We start from the raw sequence: 21,476 nt of genomic DNA, 5'->3' as shown, positions 1-21,476 counted from the left end.
AGAGTTTTGGTGGTCAGATAGATTTGTTCATTGGCCAAGTGTGCTTAGCAATATGACAAAGGTAATGACTCTGGTGGGACTTGAACCCACAACCTTTGAATGGCCACGTTCTGCAATCTAGAAGTCCAATGCGCTATCCATTGCGCCACAGAGCCCACATTAGTCACTGTCTTGTGTCTCCAACACTCTGAGATTACAGTCTTTGTGGTAAGAAAATCAACTTCCCAAGAATTAAGAACTGAACGCACTTTCAAAAGGAGATGTCAGGAACTCTTGTCCTCAGGAGGGGCCAGACAGCACAGTCACTGCCAGATAAGCACTGCTAAGATTTAAAACCAGGATCTCCTGTTTATAAGAAAGATACCTTGACGAGCTAAGACACAGTACCCTGTTGAAAAAGTGTGTTAGCATGTCTGAGTGTCATTAAAACATAGCCAAGGAAAGATCTGTGAACAGGATTGGCTTGTACCCTTGATCACTGCAGCAAATTTACTTGAGTAACCTTTTTCTATTGGCTTTTAGAAAAGCACAAATTTCTAAATGTCTAAGTTCCCGAGGTGCACAACACACTACAAAAGCACTGGCGGGAGTTGAATCCAGGATCTCCTGTTTACAAGACACTTTAACCAACTAAACCACAGCACCTTCCTTTGCAAAGTCTCCATGGGAGGGTGACTCCGAGGAGCAAAATATCCAGAAGAGAGGTCATCGGATCAAGGAATAGGCCATGCTATTGACAGCATGAAAATATTTGTTTGAGAAAAGAGTTTTGGTGGTCAGATAGCCTTGTCATTTTTTGGACGAGTGTGCTCAGCAAAATGCCAAATGCTGCAACTGGAACCCACAACATTTGAATGGCCAAATTGGCAAACTAGAAGTCCAACGCACGGAGCTTGTGGTGGACTTCATGAGAAAAGACAGAGAACACAGCCCCATCACCATCAATGGAGCACCAGTGGAGAGAGTCAGCAGCTTCAAGTTCCTCAGTGTCCACATCACTGAGGAACTCACATGGTCCATCCACACTGAGGCCGTTGTGAAGAAGGTTCACAATCGCCTCTTTTCCTGAGACGTCTGAGGAAGTTTGGAATGAACCACCACATCCTCACACGGTTCTACACCAGCACTGTAGAGAGCATCCTGACTGGCTGCATCACTGTCTGGTAAGGCAACAGCACTGCCCTCAACCGCAAAAGCTTGCAAAGGGTGGTGCAAACTGCCAGACACATCATCGGAGGTGAGCTTCCCTCCCTCAGGACATCTATACCAGGCGGTGTGTGAAAAAAGCTTGGAGGATCATCAGAGATTTCAGCCACACGAGCCATGGGCTGCTCTCACTGCTACCATCAGGCAGGCGGTATCGCAGCATCAGGACCTGCACCAGCCGACTTCACGACAGCTTCTTCCCCCAAGCAATCAGAAATCTGAACTCTTGATCGCTCATGATCAACATATATCTGCACTGCACTTTATCAATCTCACACTGGACTGTCATAATTATATTTCTCTTAACAACACACAGGCAACTGACTATCAACCAACAGCATGAATGTCAATACAACACTATACAACCTTACTGCACAATTATATATATTATTTTTATTTTATACTGTGTATTCTATATTGTGTGTATGGTATACTGCACATTGTATATTATTCTTTGTATATTTTGTGGAGCAATTATGTGTATATTAGTTTTCTAAATTGGGTTGTGTAAATCTGATGTTTATGTAGATTGGTATATGTCTCATCACTGTCATGACTGCTATGTTGCTTGGAACTGCACCCAAGACTCAGTGATCAGAGGAACGTACATTCTATCAAGTCTTTCTGCTCTCCCGATCTGGAATTTCTCATGCTTCTGTGTCGACCATTCTGGCTACTGAGGGAATTCACAGCGGTCATTATCACAGCTGTGTACATCCCGCCACAAGCCGACACAGACCAGGCAATCAAGGAACTGTATGGGAGTATAAGTGAGCAGGAAACTGCGCACCCTGAGGCCGCGTTCATTGTGGCCGGGGACTTTAATAAAGCCAGTTTCAAATCAGTCGCACCAAAATACCACCAGCACATTAGTTTCAACACACGAGGGGACCGGGTTTTGGACCATTGCTACTCTCCCTTCCGGGTTGGCTACAAATCCCTCCCCCGCCCACCATCTGGCAAATCGGACCACTCTTCCATTCTGCTTCTGCCCGCTTACAGGCAGGAACTGAAACAGGAAGCACCCACTCTCAGAACGATCCAGTGCTGGTCGGACCAATCAAACTCTACGCTACAGGACTGTTTTGATCACGCGGACTGGGAGATGTTCCGGTCTGCCTCTGATGACGACATCGAGCTTTACACTGATAGCTAAATGTGTTTCATCAAAAAGTGCGTGGAGGACGTAGTTCCGACCAGAACAACACGGATCTATCCGAACCAGAAGCCATGGATAAATAGCGATGTTCGCGCGGAACTTAATGTGCGGACCTCCGCTTTCAATTCCGGGAACGTGGAGGAGAATAAACAAGCCGGTTATACCCTCCAAAAATCAGAACAGCAAAACACCAGTACAGGAACAAGACTGAAAGACAGTTTAACACCACCAACTCTAGAAGCATGTGGCAGGGAATTAACATCATCACGGACTTTAAAGGGAATAAAAACTCCGCCATGAACACCGCTGCCTCTCTCCCGGATGAGCTAAATACTTTTTATGCTCGTTTTGAGGGAAATAACACCACCCTCGTGGAGAGAGCTCTCACGGCCGAAGCTACAGAGGTTAGTTCACTCTCTGTCTCTGTAGCGGATGTAACCCGATCCTTCCGACGGGTGAATATCCACAAAGCCGCGGGCCCAGATGGCATTCCGGGCCACGTCATCAGAGCGTGCGCGAACCAGCTGGCTGGTGTTTTTACAGACATTTTCAACTTTTCCCTCTCTTTGTCTGTAGTCCCCACATGCTTTAAAACATCCACCATTGTGCCTGTTCCAAAGCAATCAAAAATAACTTGCTTAAATGACTGGCGTCCTGTTGCTCTGACCCCCATCATCAGCAAATGCTTTGAGAGACTAATCAGAGATTACATCTGCTCTGTGCTGCCTCTCTCTCTCTAGACCCATTGCAGTTTGCTTACCACAACAACCGCTCCACTGATGATGTCATTGCATCTACACTACACACTGCTCTCTCCCACCTGGAAAAAAAGAACACTTATGTGAGAATGCTGTTTGTAGACTACATCTCAGCATTCAACACCATAGTGCCCTCCAAGCTAGATGAGAAACTCCAGGCTCTGGGCTTAAACAGCTCGCTGTGCAGCTGGATCCTGGACTTCCTGTCAAGCAGACGCCATGTGGTTAGAATAGGCAGCACCATCTCCTCATCACTGACCCTCAACACTGGAGCCCCGCAGGGCTGTGTTCTCAGCCCACTACTGTATTCCTTGTACACACATGACTGTGTGGCAACACATAGCTCCAATGCCATCATTAAGTTTGCTGATGATACGACGGTGGTAGGTCTGATCACTGACAATGATGAAACAGCCTACAGAGAGGAGGTGCACACTCTGACACACTGGTGTCAAGAGCACAACCTCTCCCTCAACGTCAGTAAGACAAAGGAGCTTGTGGTGGACTTCAAAAGAAAAGACAGAGAACACAGTCCCATCACCATCAATGGAGCACCAGTGGAGAGAGTCAGCAACTTCAAGTTCCTGGGTGTCCACATCACTGAGGAACTCACATGGTCCATCCACTCTGAAGTCGTTGTGAAGAAGGCTCATCAGCACCTCTTCTTCCTGAGACGGCTGAGGAAGTTTGGAATGAACCGCCACATCCTCACACGGTTCTACACCTGCACCTGTAGAGAGAATCCTGACTGGCTGCATCTCCGCCTGGTACGGCAATAGCACAGCCCACAACCGCAAAGCACTGCAAAGGGTGGTGCGAACTGCCAGACACATCATCGGAGGTGAGCTTCCCTCCCTCCAGGAAATATATACAAGGCGGTGTGTGAAAAAAGCTCGGAGGATCATCAGAGACTCCAGCCACCCGAGCCATGGGCTGTTCTCACTGCTACCATCAGACAGGTGGTATCGCAGCATCAGGACCCGCACCAGCCGACTCCATGATAGCTTCTTCCCCCAAGCAATCAGACTCTTGATCTCCCACGATCAAAATACATCAGCACTGCACTTTATTACTCTTATATCTCACACCGGACTGTCATAAATTATATTATATTATTATTATATTATATTCTCTCTTAACAACCTACTATCAACCGACAGCCTGAATGTCAATACAGTACAATACAACATACTGTACATTCTATATATACTACTATATAACTTTTTATTTTTTTATTTTTATTGAATAATGTGTGTTTATATTGTGTGTATTGTATACTGTACAGTGTATGTTATTATTTGTATATTGTTGTGTGTAATTATGTGTATATTAGACTTTAAATTGTGCTGTGTTAATTTGATGTTATTGTAAATTGGTACATGTCTCATCACTGTCACAACTGCTATGTTGATCGGCACTGCACCCAAGAATTTCACACACCATTGCACTTGTGTATATGGCTGTGTGACAACAAAAGTGATTGGAAGTTTCTGAGATGCACAACACACTACAAAGGCACTGCTGGGATTTGAACCCAGGATCTCCTGTTTACTAGACAGGCGCTTTAACCAACTAAGCCACAGCACCACCCTCAGCAAAGTCTCCATGGGAGGGTGACTCCGAGGAGCAAAATATCCAGAAGAGAGGTCATCGGATCAAGGAATAAGCCATGCTATTGACAGCATGAATGTATTTGTTTGAGAAAAGAGTTTTGGTGGTCAGATAGCCTTGTCCTTTTTGGCCAAGTGTGCTCAACAAAATGACAAATGCTGCAACTGGAACCCACAACATTTAATGGCCAAATTTGGCAAACTAGAAGTCCAACGCAAGGAGCTTGTGGTGGACTTCATAAGAAAAGACAGAGAACACAGCCCCATCACCATTAATCGAGCACCAGTGGAGAGAGTCAGCAGCTTCAAGTTCCTCGGTGTCCACATCACTGAGGAACTCACATGGTCCGTCCACACTGAGGCCGTTGTGAAGAGTGTTCACAAGCACCTCTTTTCTTGAGACGGCTGAGGAAGTTTGTGTAGGGCTTTACTGGTTGTTTAGGTCAGTGTTACTATCAGAAATAATTAATAATTATTTCTTTAGTTATTAATTAATATTTAAATTAATTAATTGAATCTAACTCATTAAAACCTCATATGGGGCTCCAGTAAATGTAGTGTGCTACGTTTAGGAGCAAGTTTGGTTATTAGCAATAATTAATAATTATCAAAGATAATTATTAATCATTAAAATCAATAGAACATTGATGAGAATGAACGTTAGCTTTTTTTTAATCCTTTAAATCAACAATTATCAAAGATAATCGTTAATTGTTAACATTGATGAAACATTAATTAAAATTAACACTAGCTTATTGATCATTCAAATTCAACAATCATCAAAGATAATTATCAATTATCAAAAATCAATAGAAAATTAATAAGGATTAACATTGACGGGGCACCACCCTGGAATCAGGGGCTAATAACCAGATAGTAAAACAGTCTCAATATTAGATTGTTTTCTCAGGAAAATCGACATCCGAAGAATATCGATTTTCGGGGAAAAAAACAATGAATGAAGGCTTGAATCCAAGCACTGACATTCCGTCAGCATGACACAGGTGTATGCAAAACAAACCAAAACACTTATCTTTGCAATATAAACAAAGTTTATTTATGCAGTAATATCAGTTAATAATTAATACAATGCAGTCAATAAACTTCCGACTTACAACTACAAACTAAACAGTGATATGATTAAATATGGAAATAAAAATAATCCTATAACACATTAGGTGTGTGTGTGTGTGTGGTTAGTACGAGAGAGAGAGAGAGAGAGAGAGAGAGAGAGAGAGAATAAAGTGACAGCCCTCAAGCCGATTTCTCAATCGTGGGAGAGAAAGCAGCTGTCAGTTTATCGCTCAGAGACGCGGTGGATGGCTCGTAAAAGTCCCGTGTTCTTTGACTCTTTAATGGATAACTCAGTTTGCCGGTTTCACCCACGATGGCGAAAATGCACAACAGTCCAATTTGGTTGGACCACAATACAGCAAAACAAATTTGTGATAATTAATAACCTGAGTATCAATAATGAGCGGACATGGCGGTCCGTAAACTGTACAAGCAAAAACCTTGAAACACAAGAATAACACACTATAATATTCTATCTCTGCCCAGACGTAAACCTCTTACTTGAATCGCATGAGGACAGAATGTGTGTTCATCCGTCCTTTAATTCCGACCCGGTTCCTTGAGGCTCGGGTGATGACGGGAGGCCGTTTCCTCGCTCTGTTGGCGGGCACGGCTGTTGATTCTCGGCGGGCTGGTGGAGAACTCAGAAATGTCGACTTGATTGAAGATGGAAGAGAAATCTTTAATCTCTTCACTTCTGCAGGCAAACGAATGAAGTTGCGCATTGCTCGGCGGTCTCCTTCGGATCCGTTAGAGTGTTCGGTTGAACACAGAGTAATCTCAACTCGTCCAGCGAGATGGAGATTGTATGGCCAAAGTTTCAATTCGTCCTTGTGCCACGAGGTTGCACCTGAGAGCAGCAATGAGCTGCGTCTACACATTGCAAATAAAGTTGCTGGAAGCAAATCCCGGAAGCATTTCAGAGGTATTTCAACTACTGATGATGTCATGTTTGAGGGACTTTCTGTTGTGTGCCTCATCCAATAGGAGTTGAGAGTTCGATCCTTTAGTGAGCAAAGCTTCATGGGATTTGTAGTCTGTTTTGGACTCCCTTTGTTTGATTTTGGCGCAATTTTTATCAGTATAATTTACGACTTGGAATGTGGGGGCTTGAGTTAGGTTTTTACGACTGTGTTAGGCCTGCCTTTGTCTTCTATCTGAATACATGAGGCGCAACTTTTGGAATGAACCACCACATCTTCACACGGTTCTACACCAGCACTGTAGAGAGCATCCTGACTGGCTGCATCACTGCCTGGTAAGGCAACAGCACCGACCTCAACCGTAAAGCCTTGCAAAGGGTGGTTCGAACTGCCAGACACATCATCGGAGGTGAGCTTCCCTCCCTCAGGACATCTATACCAGGCGGTGTGTGAAAAAAGCTTGGAGGATCATCAGAGACTCCAGCCACACAAGCCATGGGCTGCTCTCACTGCTACCATCAGGCAGGCGGTATCGCAGCATCAGGACCTGCACCAGCCGACTTCACGACAGCTTCTTCCCCCAAGCAATCAGAATTTTGAACTCTTGATCGCTCATGATCAACATATATCAGCACTGAACTTTATCAGTCTCACACTGGACTGTCATAATTATATTTCTCTTAACAACACACAGGCAACTGACTATCAACCAACAGCATGAATGTCAATACAACACTATACAACTTTACTGCACATTTATATGTATTATTTTGATTGTATACTGTGTATTCTATATTGTGTGTATGGTATACACGACTGCTTGACTGGTTTAAGTCCTATCTTTCAGGTAGGTCCTTCAAGGTAGCCCGGAGAGGTGAGGTATCCAAGCCTCATCAGCTACGTACTGGGGTACCTCAGGGATCAGTGCTTGGGCCACTTCTCTTCTCTATATACACAACATCACTGGGACCCATCATTCAGCCACATGGTTTCTCTTACCACTGCTACGCTGATGACACGCAAATCTACTTGCCTTTCCAGCCCAACGACACCACAGTGACTGCTCGAATTTCTGCCTGCCTGGCAGACATCTCGGCCTGGATGAAGCAGCACCACCTGCAACTCAACCCAGCCAAGACTGAACTCCTTGTCTTTCCAGCCAACCCTGCTGTTGAACACAACATCACCATGCAGCTGGGTGCAACTAGAGTAACGCCTTCCAAATCAGTAAGAAATCTAGGGGTAACCATTGACAGCAGACTAAATTTCACAGACCACATCTCAAAGACCTCAAGATCATGTAGATTTACACTCTACAATATCAGGAAGATAAGACCCTTCCTCTCTGAACACACCACACAACTGCTTGTCCAGTCACTTGTCATAACTAGACTGGACTACTGTAACGCTCTCATTGCAGGCCTCCCTGCATGTGCAATTAGACCCCTGCAAATGATCCAGAATGCAGCAGCACATCTGGTCTTTAATGAACCAAAGAGAGCACATGTTGCACCACTCCTTGTCTCTCTCCACTGGTTACTGGTTGATGCATGTATCAAATTCAAGGATCTGATGCTGGCATACAGAAAAGTCACTGGGTCTGCTCCAGCATACCTAAAATCATTTATGCAGAGCTACGCGCCCACTAGAAGCCTGCGGTCGGCTAAGGAACGTCGCCTTGTTGTACCAACACAAAGAGGCACCAAAACACTTTCCCGGACTTTCAGCTTCATCATACCACGTTGGTGGAACGACCTTCCCAACTCCATCCATGAAGCTGACTCACTCTCCGTCTTCAAAAAATGACTAAAAACACATCTTTTCCATGAGCACTTAACGAGTCATTTAAAAAAATAATAATAATAATTCGTGTTGCACTTTATTCTGTTTTGAATGCTATTCTGATGCTAGGGAAACTTTGTAATACGGCACTTTTCATACCACTGTCTCCTTAAGATGATTCGCTTATGTTTTCCTCTTTTGTAAGTCACTTTGGATAAAAGCGTCTGCCAAATGAATAAATGCAAATGTAATGTAAATGTATACTGCACATTGTATATTATTATTTGTATATTTTGTTGAGCAACTATGTGTATATTAGTTTTGTAAATTGTGTTGTGTAACTCTGATGTTTATGTAGATTGGTATATGTTTCATCACTGTCATGACTGCTATGTTGCTTGGAACTGCACCCAAGACTTTCACCCACTGTTGCGCTTGTGTATATGGTTGAGTGACAATAAAGTCATTTGATTGATTTGATTTGATGCTCTATCCATTGCACCAGAGACCCCACCCAAAGACCTTCTTTGTGTCTCTAAAACTGTGAGTTTACACACTCTGTGAAAAAGAAATCACCTTCCCTGAATCTCTGTAGAATAGATTGCCGTTTCAAAATGCACTGTCAGGACCTTCTGTCCTCAGGAAAGGCCAGAGAGCACAGTCACTGCCATATAAGCACTTCTAAGATTTGAAACCAGCATCTGCTATGAACAAAACATGTGCCTTGACCAGCTTAGCCACAGAAAACTGTTGTAAAAGAGTGTTATCATGTCAAAGTAGCCTTAGAATGCAGCCAATGAAAGATTTGTGAACAGGACTTACATTTGGCCTTGATCATTGCAGCATTTTGAACCTGGTAATCGATTACTAACTGATCTTAGAAAAACACACATTTCAACATACATACAGATTGATGAAGTGCAGATCACACTGCAAAGGAACAGCTGGGATTTGAACCCAGGATCTCCTGTTTACAAGGCAGCCACTTTAACCAAGTGAGCCACAGCACCACCATCTGCAGATATTGCATGGAAGGATGACTCAGAGGAGCAAAAAAGAGGTGAAAGGATCAAGTAATAGGCCATGCTATTGAGAGCATTAAAGTGTTTGTTTGAGAAAAGAGTTTTGGTGGTCAGATAGATTTGTTCATTGGCCAAGTGTGCTTAGCAATATGACAAAGGTAATGACTCTGGTGGGACTTGAACCCACAACCTTTGAATGGCCACGTTCTGCAATCTAGAAGTCCAATGCGCTATCCATTGCGCCACAGAGCCCACATTAGTCACTGTCTTGTGTCTCCAACACTCTGAGATTACAGTCTTTGTGGTAGGGTTAGGTTAGGTTAGGGTTAGGTTAGGATATAGGGATGAAAAGCACCATGCTCATGCTGGATTGCCGTAACTTTTGCCAGCAAGGTGATAGAGACATTAGAGCAAGCCCTACCCCCCCATTTTCGAGGGTGCTCTTTCCAGTGGTGCCACCGCCGAGTCTCTATGAGGTCAGCAAGTGCCTCAACCCGATTGGCCCTCCTGCAAAGTGCTGTTTACATTTTAGAGACTCAGTGGCCACAACCCACTACAAAGGCACTGCTGGGATTTGAGCCTATGACCTCCTGTTTACTAAACAGGCATTTTAACCAACTGAGCTGCAGCACCTTCTGCTGCAAAGTCTCCATGGGAGGTCATCAGATCAAGGAATAGGCCATGCTATTGAGAGGATGAAAGTGTTTGTTTGAGAAAAGAGTTTTGGTGGACAGATAGACTTGTTAGGTTAGGTTAGGTTAGGTTAGGGTTAGGGTTAGGTTAGGTTAGGTTAGGTTAGTGTTAGGTTAGGTTAGGTTAGGTTAGGGTTAGGGTTAGGGTTAGGAAGGTTAGGTTGGTTAGGGTTAGGGTTAGGTTAGGTTAGGGAATTGTAATATCCTAAGCCTAGGCCCCAAAGGGCCCAGGCCCGGTTGTGCACAGGCCTTCTCTCAACTGGTCGCTTCCAGTGGGCCCAAAGCTCCGGTGAGAGGACCAAGCAGAGAGCCCCAGCCACCCAGTCTGTGTTGACTCCAACACATAAGCTAATAATAGTTTTTTGTGGGTTGAAATAAGTAGGGCTGCATCAGGTGGGGTTCAAAAATCTAGGTTTCCATTAGAAAGGGTTAGAGGTGTTAAGGGTAAGTTTTGAGTGGGTTTAGGTGTAAAGGTAGGTTTTAGGTGGGTTAAGGTTAGGGTAGGTTTTGAGTGGGTGTAGGTGTAAAGTTTTAGGTGTAAGGGTTAGTTTTAAGTGGGTTTAGGTGTAAGGGTAGGTTTTAAGTGGGTTAAGGTTAGGGTAGGTTTTGAGTGGGTGTAGGTAAAGTTTTAGGTGTAAGGGTTAGTTTTAAGTGGGTTTAGGTGTAAAGGTAGGGTTAGGGTTAGGTTAGGGTTAGGATATAGGGATGAAAACCACCATGCTCATGCCGGATTGCCATAACTTTTGCCAGCAAGGTGATAGAGGCATGAGAGCAAGCCCTACCCCCCCATTTTCGAGGGTGCTCTTTCCAGTGGTGCCACGGCCTAGTCTCTATGAGGTCAGCAAGTGCCTCAACCCGATTGGCCCTCTTACAAAGTGCCATTTACATCTTAGAGACTAGGCGGCCGCAACACACTACAAAAGCACTGCTGGGATTTGAACCCAGGAACTCCTGTTTACTAGGCAGGCACTTTAACCAACTAAGCCACAGCACCTTCTGCTGCAAAGTGTCCATGGGAGGTCATCAGATCAATGAACAGGCCATGCTATTGTGAGCATGAAAGTGTTTGTTTGAGAAAAGAGTTTTGGTGGTCAGATAGACTTGTTCGTTGGCCAAGTGTGCTTAGCAAAATGACTAAAGCAGTGACTCTGTTGGGACTTGAACCCACAACTTTTGAATGGGCACATTTTGCAATCTAGAAGTGCAATGCGCTATCCAGGGTTAGGATATACGCCGTTGAAACAATGTTTAATTGCGGCCAACTTGGACGGCCATGTTGACACGGGCGACAGCCCTTTGGACGCGGAGGTCGCGTCGTACGATATCTCGGGGACCCGGTGGGCTAGAGAGACGAGGCCGGGCTCGTTGGAAAGGTCTCGGGCGTGCCTTTCGAATGAGGCCGGTCTCTACCCGGTGGCACTTCCGGTTCTGGAGCTAGAGGCTCAAATGTGCAAAATGCTATCTCGGGCCCCCGAGGGGCTAGAGGGTCGGGGCCGGTGTCGTTGGAAAGGGCTCGTCGAGATGTGTAAGGGCCCCGAATTTGGTGTCCCGGGGCCTCTCCGTTCCGGAGATACGGCCGTCGAAAGAGTCGTTTTCCGGAGAGGGTGTAATCCAAGGCCCGTATCTCTGAGACCCGGAGGACTACAGAGACGGTCCAGGGCTCAATCGAAGGGTCCCTTCGAGCCGCGTCGGATGAGCCTGTAACGGGGTCCGGGGTCGGTCCGGTTCGGGAGGTAGAGCCCCAAACGTAATCCGTCACGTCCACCTGAAGGCTGGAGCAGCCGCCGCTCCGCGCGACAACGGAGTAGGGAGGTGGGGGTTGGCTCGTCTGAAAGGACTCAGAAGGCCGGTTCGAACGCGACCAACCCGGAGTCTGTGCTGTGTCCGGTCCGGGAGAAACGTCCGTGGGACTTCGGGCGGTCCAGAGCCGCTGTATCCGGGAAGGAACCACCGAGGAACGTGTGGCCGGGCTCGTTGGAAAGGTCTTGCTGCGGACTTTCCAACGAGACCAACCCCGAGCCCATAGGTGGTCCCCTTCGGGAGATATGGCCGGCGGAAGAATCGGTTTTTCACGGGATCCTATCTCCGGACCACGGGCCACCTGGGCTGGAGAGTTCGAAGGTGCTTCAACAGCAGGTAAGTGTGACGGGGACAGTGACAGTGTCATAAGCCGGGGTGTGTGACACCTGCCTGGGCATGGTCAACTTGCCCCCAGGCCCCTGGATGTGCTGATACAACAGGTAAGTATGAAGGGTAGTGTGTCAGTGTATTAAGCCAGGGTGAGTGACACCTGCCTGGGCATGGACAACATGCCCCAGGCCCCTGGAGGTGCTTAAAGAACCGGTAAGTGTGATGGGCAGAGTGTCAGTGTATTAAGCCGGGGAGAGTGACACCTGCCTGGGCATGGACAACTTGCCCCAGGCCCCTGGAGGTGCTTAAAAAACCGGTAAGTGTGATGGGCAGAGTGTCAGTGTATTAAGCCGGGGAGAGTGACACCTGCCTGGGCATGGACAACTTGCCCCAGGCCCCTGGATGTGCTGATACAACAGGTAAGTATGAAGGGTAGTGTGTTAGTGTATTAAGCCGGGGTGAGTGACACCTGCCTGGGCATGGACAACTTGCCCCAGGCCCCTGGATGTGCTGATACCACAGGTAAGTATGAAGGGTAGAGTGTCAGTGTATTAAGCCGGGGTGAGTGACACCTGCCTGGGCATGGACAACTTGCCCCAGGCCCCTGGATGTGCTGATACCACAGGTAAGTATGATGGGTAGAGTGTCAGTGTATTAAGCCGGGGTGAGTGACACCTGCCTGGGCATGGACAACTTGCCCCAGGCCCCTGGAGGTGCTGATACAACAGGTAAGTATGAAGGGTAGTGTGTTAGTGTATTAAGCCGGGGTGAGTGACACCTGCCTGGGCATGGACAACATGCCCCAGGCCCCTGGAGGTGCTTAAAGAACCGGTAAGTGTGATGGGCAGAGTGTCAGTGTATTAAGCCGGGGAGAGTGACACCTGCCTGGGCATGGACAACTTGCCCCAGGCCCCTGGAGGTGCTTAAAGAACCGGTAAGTGTGATGGGCAGAGTGTCAGTGTATTAAGCCGGGGAGAGTGACACCTGCCTGGGCATGGACAACATGCCCCAGGCCCCTGGATGTGCTGATACAACAGGTAAGTGTGATGGGTAGTGTGTTAGTGTATTAAGCCGGGGTGAGTGACACCTGCCTGGGCATGGACAACTTGCCCCAGGCCCCTGGATGTGCTGATACAACAGGTAAGTATGAAGGGTAGAGTGTCAGTGTATTAAGCCGGGGTGAGTGACACCTGCCTGGGCATGGACAACTTGCCCCAGGCCCCTGGATGTGCTGATACAACAGGTAAGTATGAAGGGTAGAGTGTCAGTGTATTAAGCCGGGGTGAGTGACACCTGCCTGGGCATGGACAACTTGCCCCAGGCCCCTGGAGGTGCTGATACAACAGGTAAGTATGAAGGGTAGAGTGTCAGTGTATTAAGCCGGGGTGAGTGACACCTGCCTGGGCATGGACAACTTGCCCCAGGCCCCTGGAGGTGCTGATACAACAGGTAAGTATGAAGGGTAGAGTGTCAGTGTATTAAGCCGGGGTGAGTGACACCTGCCTGGGCATGGACAACTTGCCCCAGGCCCCTGGATGTGCTGATACCACAGGTAAGTATGATGGGTAGAGTGTCAGTGTATTAAGCCGGGGTGAGTGACACCTGCCTGGGTATGGACAACTTGCCCCCAGGCCCCTGGAAGTGCTTAAAGAACCATTAAGTGTGATGGGTACAAAGTCATTGTCATAAGCCGGGATGAGTGACACCTGCCTGGGCATGGACAACTTGCCCCAGGCCCCTGGAGGTGCACTAAGAACCAGTAAGTGTGATGGGGACAGTGTCAGTGTCATTAGCCGAGGTGTGTGACACCTGCGGGCATGATACATAACACAAAGGGCCTGGAGGAATGATCAAAAAGTGTGAAAAAATGACAAAGTAATTTTCGGGAGAGGGTGTAAGAACCAGGCCCTCTGCCGAACCGGCTGAGGCCGAGAGGGTGAGCCTTGGTGGGCATAAATCAGCTCTATGTAGTGCCTGGAGGTCCAAAAAGTGATGCAAAAAATTTTTTGTTGAAAAAACGACTAAGTATTTTTCGGGAGAGGGTGTAAGAACCAGGCCCTCCGCCCAACCGGCTGAGGCCGAGAGGGTGCGCCTTGGTGGGCATAAATCAGCTCTATGTAGTGCCTGGAGGTCCAAAAAGTGATGCAGAAAAATTTTTTGTTGAAAAAACGACTAAGTATTTTTCGGGAGAGGGTGTAAGAACCAGGCCCTCTGCCGAATCGTCTGAAGCCGAGAGGGTGAGCCTTGGTGGGCATGAATTGGCTTCATGTACCTCCTGGATGTCAAAATAGTGATGCTGAAAATGTTTGTGCTGATTTAATTGATGTCCATGGGGGAAAGGGTCAGTTTCAATTGATTTCAATGGGGAGACAGTGTAAATGACCTTATTCGAGCTGTGAAACACCTATTTGGGCATGAAAAATAGCCCAAAGGGCCTGGAAGTATGATCCAAAAGTGGCAAATAATGACTAAGTCAATGCAGTCTGGATGATTTGTTGTTATATGGTGTTTGATTCAGTGACTGTAGCCGAGGAAGGTGTCTGTCACCGGATTGACAACATGCCCCAGGCCACTGGAGGTGCTTAAAGAACCGGTAAGTGTGAAGGTACAGTGACAGTGTCATAAGCCGGGGTGAGTGACACCTGCTTGGGCATGGACAACTTGCCCCAGGCCCCTGGAAGTGCTGAGACAACCATTAAGTGTGATGGGTACAGAGTCATTGTCATAACCCGGGGTGAGTGACACCTGCCTGGGCATGGACAACTTGCCCCAGGCCCCTGGAAGTGCTGAGACAACCATTAAGTGTGATGGGTACAGAGTCATTGTCATAACCCGGGATGAGTGACACCTGCCTGGGCATGGACAACTTGCCCCAGGCCCCTGGAAGTGCTGAGACAACCATTAAGTGTGATGGGTACAGAGTCATTGTCATAACCCGGGATGAGTGACACCTGCCTGGGCATGGACAACTTGCCCCAGGCCCCTGGAAGTGCTGATACAACAGGTAAGTATGAAGGGGACAGAGTCATTGTCATAAGCCGGGGTGAGTGACACCTGCCTGGGCATGGACAACATGCCCCAGGCCCCTGGAAGTGCTTAAAGAACCATTAAGTGTGATGGGTACAGAGTCATTGTTATAAGCCGGGGTGAGTGACACCTGCCTGGGCATGGACAACATGCCCCAGGCCCCTGGATGAGCTGATACAACAGGTAAGTATGAAGGGGACAGAGTCATTGTCATAAGCCGGGGTGAGTGACACCTGCCTGGGCATGGACAACATGCCCCAGGCCCCTGGAAGTGCTTAAAGAACCATTAAGTGTGATGGGTACAGAGTCATTGTTATAAGCCGGGGTGAGTGACACCTGCCTGGGCATGGACAACATGCCCCAGGCCCCCTGGATGAGCTGATACAACAGGTAAGTATGAAGGGAACAGAGTCAGTGTCATTAGCCGTGGTGAGTGACACCTGCCTGGGCATGGACAACATGCCCCAGGCCCCTGGATGAGCTGATACAACAGGTAAGTATGAAGGGGACAGAGTCAGTGTCATAAGCCGGGGTGAGTGACACCTGCCTGGGCATGGACAACATGCCCCAGGCCCCCTGGATGAGCTGATACAACAGGTAAGTATGAAGGGGACAGAGTCAGTGTCATAAGCCGTGGTGAGTGACACCTGCCTGGGCATGGACAACATGCCCCAGGCCCCTGGATGAGCTGATACAACAGGTAAGTATGAAGGGGACAGAGTCAGTGTCATAAGCCGGGGTGAGTGACACCTGCCTGGGCATGGACAACATGCCCCAGGCCCCTGGATGAGCTGATACAACAGGTAAGTATGAAGGGGACAGAGTCATTGTCATAAGCCGGGGTGAGTGACACCTGCCTGGGTATGGACAACTTGCCCCCAGGCCCCTGGAAGTGCACAAAGAACCAGTAAGTGTGATGGGCACAGAGTCATTGTTGTAAGCCGGGGTGGGTGACACCTGCCTGGGTATGGACAACTTGCCCCCAGGCCCCTGGAAGTGCACAAAGAACCAGTAAGTGTGATGGGCACAGAGTCATTGTTGTAAGCCGGGGTGGGTGACACCTGCCTGGGTATGGACAACTTGCCCCCAGGCCCCTGGAAGTGCACAAAGAACCAGTGAGTGTGATGGGAACAAAGTCATTGTCATAAGCCGGGGTGAGTGACACCTGCCTGGGCATGGACAACTTGCCCCCAGGCCCCTGGAAGTGCACAAAGAACCAGTGAGTGTGATAGGAACAAAGTCATTGTCATAAGCCGGGGTGAGTGACACCTGCCTGGGCATGGACAACTTGCCCCCAGGCCCCTGGAAGTGCACAAAGAACCAGTGAGTGTGATGGGAACAAAGTCATTGTCATAAGCCGGGGTGAGTGACACCTGCCTGGGCAAGGACAAGTCATGTCATAACCGGGTGAGTGACACCTGCCTGGGCATGGACAACTTGCCCCCAGGCCCCTGGATGTGCTTAAAGAACCAGTGAGTGTGATGGGAACAAAGTCATTGTCATAAGCCGGGGTGAGTGACACCTTCCTGGGTATGGACAACTTGCCCCCAGGCCCCTGGAAGTGCACAAAGAACCAGTGAGTGTGATAGGAACAAAGTCATTGTCATAAGCCGGGGTGAGTGACACCTGCCTGGGCATGGACAACTTGCCCCCAGGCCCCTGGAAGTGCACAAAGAACCAGTGAGTGTGATGGGAACAAAGTCATTGTCATAAGCCGGGGTGGGTGACACCTGCCTGGGTATGGACAACTTGCCCCCAGGCCCCTGGATGTGCTTAAAGAACCAGTGAGTGTGATGGGAACAAAGTCATTGTCATAAGCCGGGGTGAGTGACACCTTCCTGGGTATGGACAACTTGCCCCCAGGCCCCTGGAAGTGCACAAAGAACCAGTGAGTGTGATGGGAACAAAGTCATTGTCATAAGCCGGGGTGAGTGACACCTGCCTGGGTATGGACAACATGCCCCAGGCCCCTGGATGTGCTGATACAATAGGTAAGTATGAAGGGTGGAGTGTCATTGTCATAAGCCGGGGTGAGTGACACCTGCCTGGGCATGGACAACTTGCCCCCAGGCCCCTGGAAGTGCTTAAAGAACCAGTGAGTGTGATGGGAACAAAGTCATTGTCATAAGCCGGGGTGAGTGACACCTGCCTGGGTATGGACAACTTGCCCCCAGGCCCCTGGAAGTGCACAAAGAACCAGTGAGTGTGATGGGAACAAAGTCATTGTCATAAGCCGGGGTGAGTGACACCTGCCTGGGCATGGACAACTTGCCCCCAGGCCCCTGGAAGTGCTTAAAGAACCAGTGAGTGTGATGGGAACAAAGTCATTGTCATAAGCCGGGGTGAGTGACACCTTCCTGGGCATGGACAACTTGCCCCCAGGCCCCTGGAAGTGCACAAAGAACCAGTGAGTGTGATGGGAACAAAGTCATTGTCATAAGCCGGGGTGAGTGACACCTGCCTGGGTATGGACAACTTGCCCCCAGGCCCCTGGAAGTGCTTAAAGAACCAGTGAGTGTGATGGGAACAAAGTCATTGTCATAAGCCGGGGTGGGTGACACCTGCCTGGGCATGGACAACTTGCCCCCAGGCCCCTGGAAGTGCTTAAAGAACCAGTGAGTGTGATGGGAACAAAGTCATTGTCATAAGCCGGGGTGAGTGACACCTGCCTGGGCATGGACAACTTGCCCCCAGGCCCCTGGAAGTGCACAAAGAACCAGTGAGTGTGATAGGAACAAAGTCATTGTCATAAGCCGGGGTGAGTGACACCTGCCTGGGCATGGACAACTTGCCCCCAGGCCCCTGGAAGTGCACAAAGAACCAGTGAGTGTGATGGGAACAAAGTCATTGTCATAAGCCGGGGTGAGTGACACCTGCCTGGGCATGGACAACTTGCCCCCAGGCCCCTGGATGTGCTTAAAGAACCAGTGAGTGTGATGGGAACAAAGTCATTGTCATAAGCCGGGGTGAGTGACACCTTCCTGGGTATGGACAACTTGCCCCCAGGCCCCTGGAAGTGCACAAAGAACCAGTGAGTGTGATAGGAACAAAGTCATTGTCATAAGCCGGGGTGAGTGACACCTGCCTGGGCATGGACAACTTGCCCCCAGGCCCCTGGAAGTGCACAAAGAACCAGTGAGTGTGATAGGAACAAAGTCATTGTCATAAGCCGGGGTGAGTGACACCTGCCTGGGCATGGACAACTTGCCCCCAGGCCCCTGGAAGTGCACAAAGAACCAGTGAGTGTGATGGGATCAAAGTCATTGTCATAAGCCGGGGTGAGTGACACCTGCCTGGGTATGGACAACTTGCCCCCAGGCCCCTGGAAGTGCTTAAAGAACCAGTGAGTGTGATGGGAACAAAGTCATTGTCATAAGCCGGGGTGAGTGACACCTGCCTGGGCATGGACAACTTGCCCCCAGGCCCCTGGAAGTGCTTAAAGAACCAGTGAGTGTGATGGGAACAAAGTCATTGTCATAAGCCGGGGTGAGTGACACCTGCCTGGGCATGGACAACTTGCCCCCAGGCCCCTGGAAGTGCTTAAAGAACCAGTGAGTGTGATGGGAACAAAGTCATTGTCATAAGCCGGGGTGAGTGACACCTGCCTGGGTATGGACAACTTGCCCCCAGGCCCCTGGAAGTGCACAAAGAACCAGTGAGTGTGATGGGAACAAAGTCATTGTCATAAGCCGGGGTGAGTGACACCTGCCTGGGTATGGACAACTTGCCCCCAGGCCCCTGGAAGTGCTTAAAGAACCAGTGAGTGTGATGGGAACAAAGTCATTGTCATAAGCCGGGGTGGGTGACACCTGCCTGGGCATGGACAACTTGCCCCCAGGCCCCTGGATGTGCTGATACAATAGGTAAGTATGAAGGGTGGAGTGTCATTGTCATAAGCCGGGGTGAGTGACACCTGCCTGGGCATGGACAACTTGCCCCCAGGCCCCTGGAAGTGCTTAAAGAACCAGTGAGTGTGATGGGAACAAAGTCATTGTCATAAGCCGGGGTGAGTGACACCTGCCTGGGCATGGACAACTTGCCCCCAGGCCCCTGGAAGTGCTTAAAGAACCAGTGAGTGTGATGGGAACAAAGTCATTGTCATAAGCCGGGGTGAGTGACACCTGCCTGGGTATGGACAACTTGCCCCCAGGCCCCTGGAAGTGCTTAAAGAACCAGTGAGTGTGATGGGAACAAAGTCATTGTCATAAGCCGGGGTGGGTGACACCTGCCTGGGCATGGACAACTTGCCCCCAGGCCCCTGGAAGTGCTTAAAGAACCAGTAATTGTGATGGGGACAGTGTCAGTGTCATATGCCGAGGTGTATGACACCTGTGGGCATGATACATAACACAAAGGGCCTGGAAGAATGATCAAAAGTGTCAAAAAATGACTAAGTCAATGCATTCTGGATGATCTGTTGTCATAGGTTGTCTGTTTCAGTGAATGTATCCGAGGAGGGTGTGTGTGTCACCGCATTGACAACTTGCCCCAGGCCCCTGGAGGTGCACAAAGAACCAGTAAGTGTGATGGGGACAGTGTCAGTGTCATAAGCCGAGGTGTGTGACACCTGTGGGCATGATACATAACACAAAGGGCCTGGAAGAATGATCAAAAAGTGTGAAAAAATGACTAAGTAATTTTCGGGAGAGGGTGTAAGAACCAGGCCCTCTGTTGAACAGGCTGAGGCCGAGAGGGTGCACCCTGGTGGGCATAAATCAGCTCTATGTAGTGCCTGGAGGTCCAAAAAGTGGTGCAAAAAATGTTTTTGGTTGAAAAAATGACTAAGTAATTTTCGGGAGAGGGTGTAAGAACCAGGCCCTCTGTCGAACCGGCTGAGGCCGAGAGGGTGCACCCTGGTGGGCATAAATGAGCTCAATGTAGTGCCTGGAGGTCCAAAAAGTGGTGCAAAAAATTTTTTGGTTGAAAAAATGACTAAGTAATTTTCGGGAGAGGGTGTAAGAACCAGGCCCTCTGTCGAACCGGCCGAGGCCGAGAGGGTGCACCCTGGTGGGCATAAATGAGCTCAATGTAGTGCCTGGAGGTCCAAAAAGTGGTGCAAAAAATTTTTTGGTTGAAAAAATGACTAAGTAATTTTCGGGAGAGGGTGTAAGAACCAGGCCCTCTGTCGAACCGGCCGAGGCCGAGAGGGTGCACCCTGGTGGGCATAAATGAGCTCAATGTAGTGCCTGGAGGTCCAAAAAGTGGTGCAAAAAATTTTTTGGTTGAAAAAATGACTAAGTAATTTTCGGGAGAGGGTGTAAGAACCAGGCCCTCTGTCGAACCGGCTGAGGCCGAGAGGGTGCACCCTGGTGGGCATAAATGAGCTCAATGTAGTGCCTGGAGGTCCAAAAAGTGGTGCAGAAAAATTTTTTGGTTGAAAAAATGACTAAGTAATTTTCGGGAGAGGGTGTAAGAACCAGGCCCTCTGTCGAACCGGCTGAGGCCGAGAGGGTGCACCCTGGTGGGCATAAATGAGCTCAATGTAGTGCCTGGAGGTCCAAAAAGTGGTGCAGAAAAATTTTTTGTTGAAAAAATGACTAAGTATTTTTCGGGAGAGGGTGTTAGAACCAGGCCCTCTGCCGAACCGGCCGAGTCCGGGAGGGTGCGACTTGGTGGGCATAAATGAGCTCAATGTAGTGCCTGGAGGTCCAAAAGTGTGTGTTTTACCCCAAAATGACACTTTTTCGGGAGTTCGCGTTTCTCCAGGGTCTTCGGCTTTCGCGGTCATGCCGATTTCGGTCAACCCTGTCGGCCTCGGGTCCGAGGACCCCCGCGACTGGAGGTCCAATCGCGGGGGGTTCAGTGGTGGGGTGCCGTCGGAGATTTGTCCGACACGCTTTTTTGTGGACTTAGTTTTTGGCAGACTTTGTAAATGCTCCATGTAAGTCAAGGTAAAGGTTGTGGCCGCTCATCCTTCACTCAGGGCGGATAGTGGATGCTCTCACAGGTGCCTAGAGCCAGTGTAAGGTGTGTGAACCTCTGTGAGTGTCCGAGAAGGGTGGTGCACCTCGGCTTGAAGCAATTTCATGCGGCCTGGATGAAATGATGCTCTTTCTCACAAGTATGAGCGGTGTGAACCTCTGTGAGTGTCCG

General features: G+C 48.8%; 3 non-coding genes across 3 annotated transcripts; all 3 read right to left on the bottom strand.

The window, feature by feature from the left end:
- Positions 1-65: 65 nt before the first annotated feature.
- On the bottom strand, positions 66-155 carry trnar-ucu (transfer RNA arginine (anticodon UCU)). The gene is given in 2 exon segments: positions 66-101; positions 119-155. It is a non-coding gene; the product is annotated as a tRNA-Arg (tRNA).
- A 4,481-nt stretch (positions 156-4,636) lies between these two features.
- trnat-agu (transfer RNA threonine (anticodon AGU)) lies at positions 4,637-4,710 on the bottom strand. Its single transcript has one exon. It is a non-coding gene; the product is annotated as a tRNA-Thr (tRNA).
- A 4,986-nt stretch (positions 4,711-9,696) lies between these two features.
- On the bottom strand, positions 9,697-9,786 carry trnar-ucu (transfer RNA arginine (anticodon UCU)). Its single transcript is given in 2 exon segments — positions 9,697-9,732; positions 9,750-9,786. It is a non-coding gene; the product is annotated as a tRNA-Arg (tRNA).
- Positions 9,787-21,476: the final 11,690 nt, after the last annotated feature.

Source organism: Myxocyprinus asiaticus, unplaced genomic scaffold, assembly GCF_019703515.2.
Source record: "Myxocyprinus asiaticus isolate MX2 ecotype Aquarium Trade unplaced genomic scaffold, UBuf_Myxa_2 HiC_scaffold_65, whole genome shotgun sequence".
NCBI lineage: Eukaryota > Metazoa > Chordata > Actinopteri > Cypriniformes > Catostomidae > Myxocyprinus > Myxocyprinus asiaticus.
Note: the sequence above shows the minus strand (reverse complement) of the source record. Positions and strands in the feature narration are given on the sequence as shown.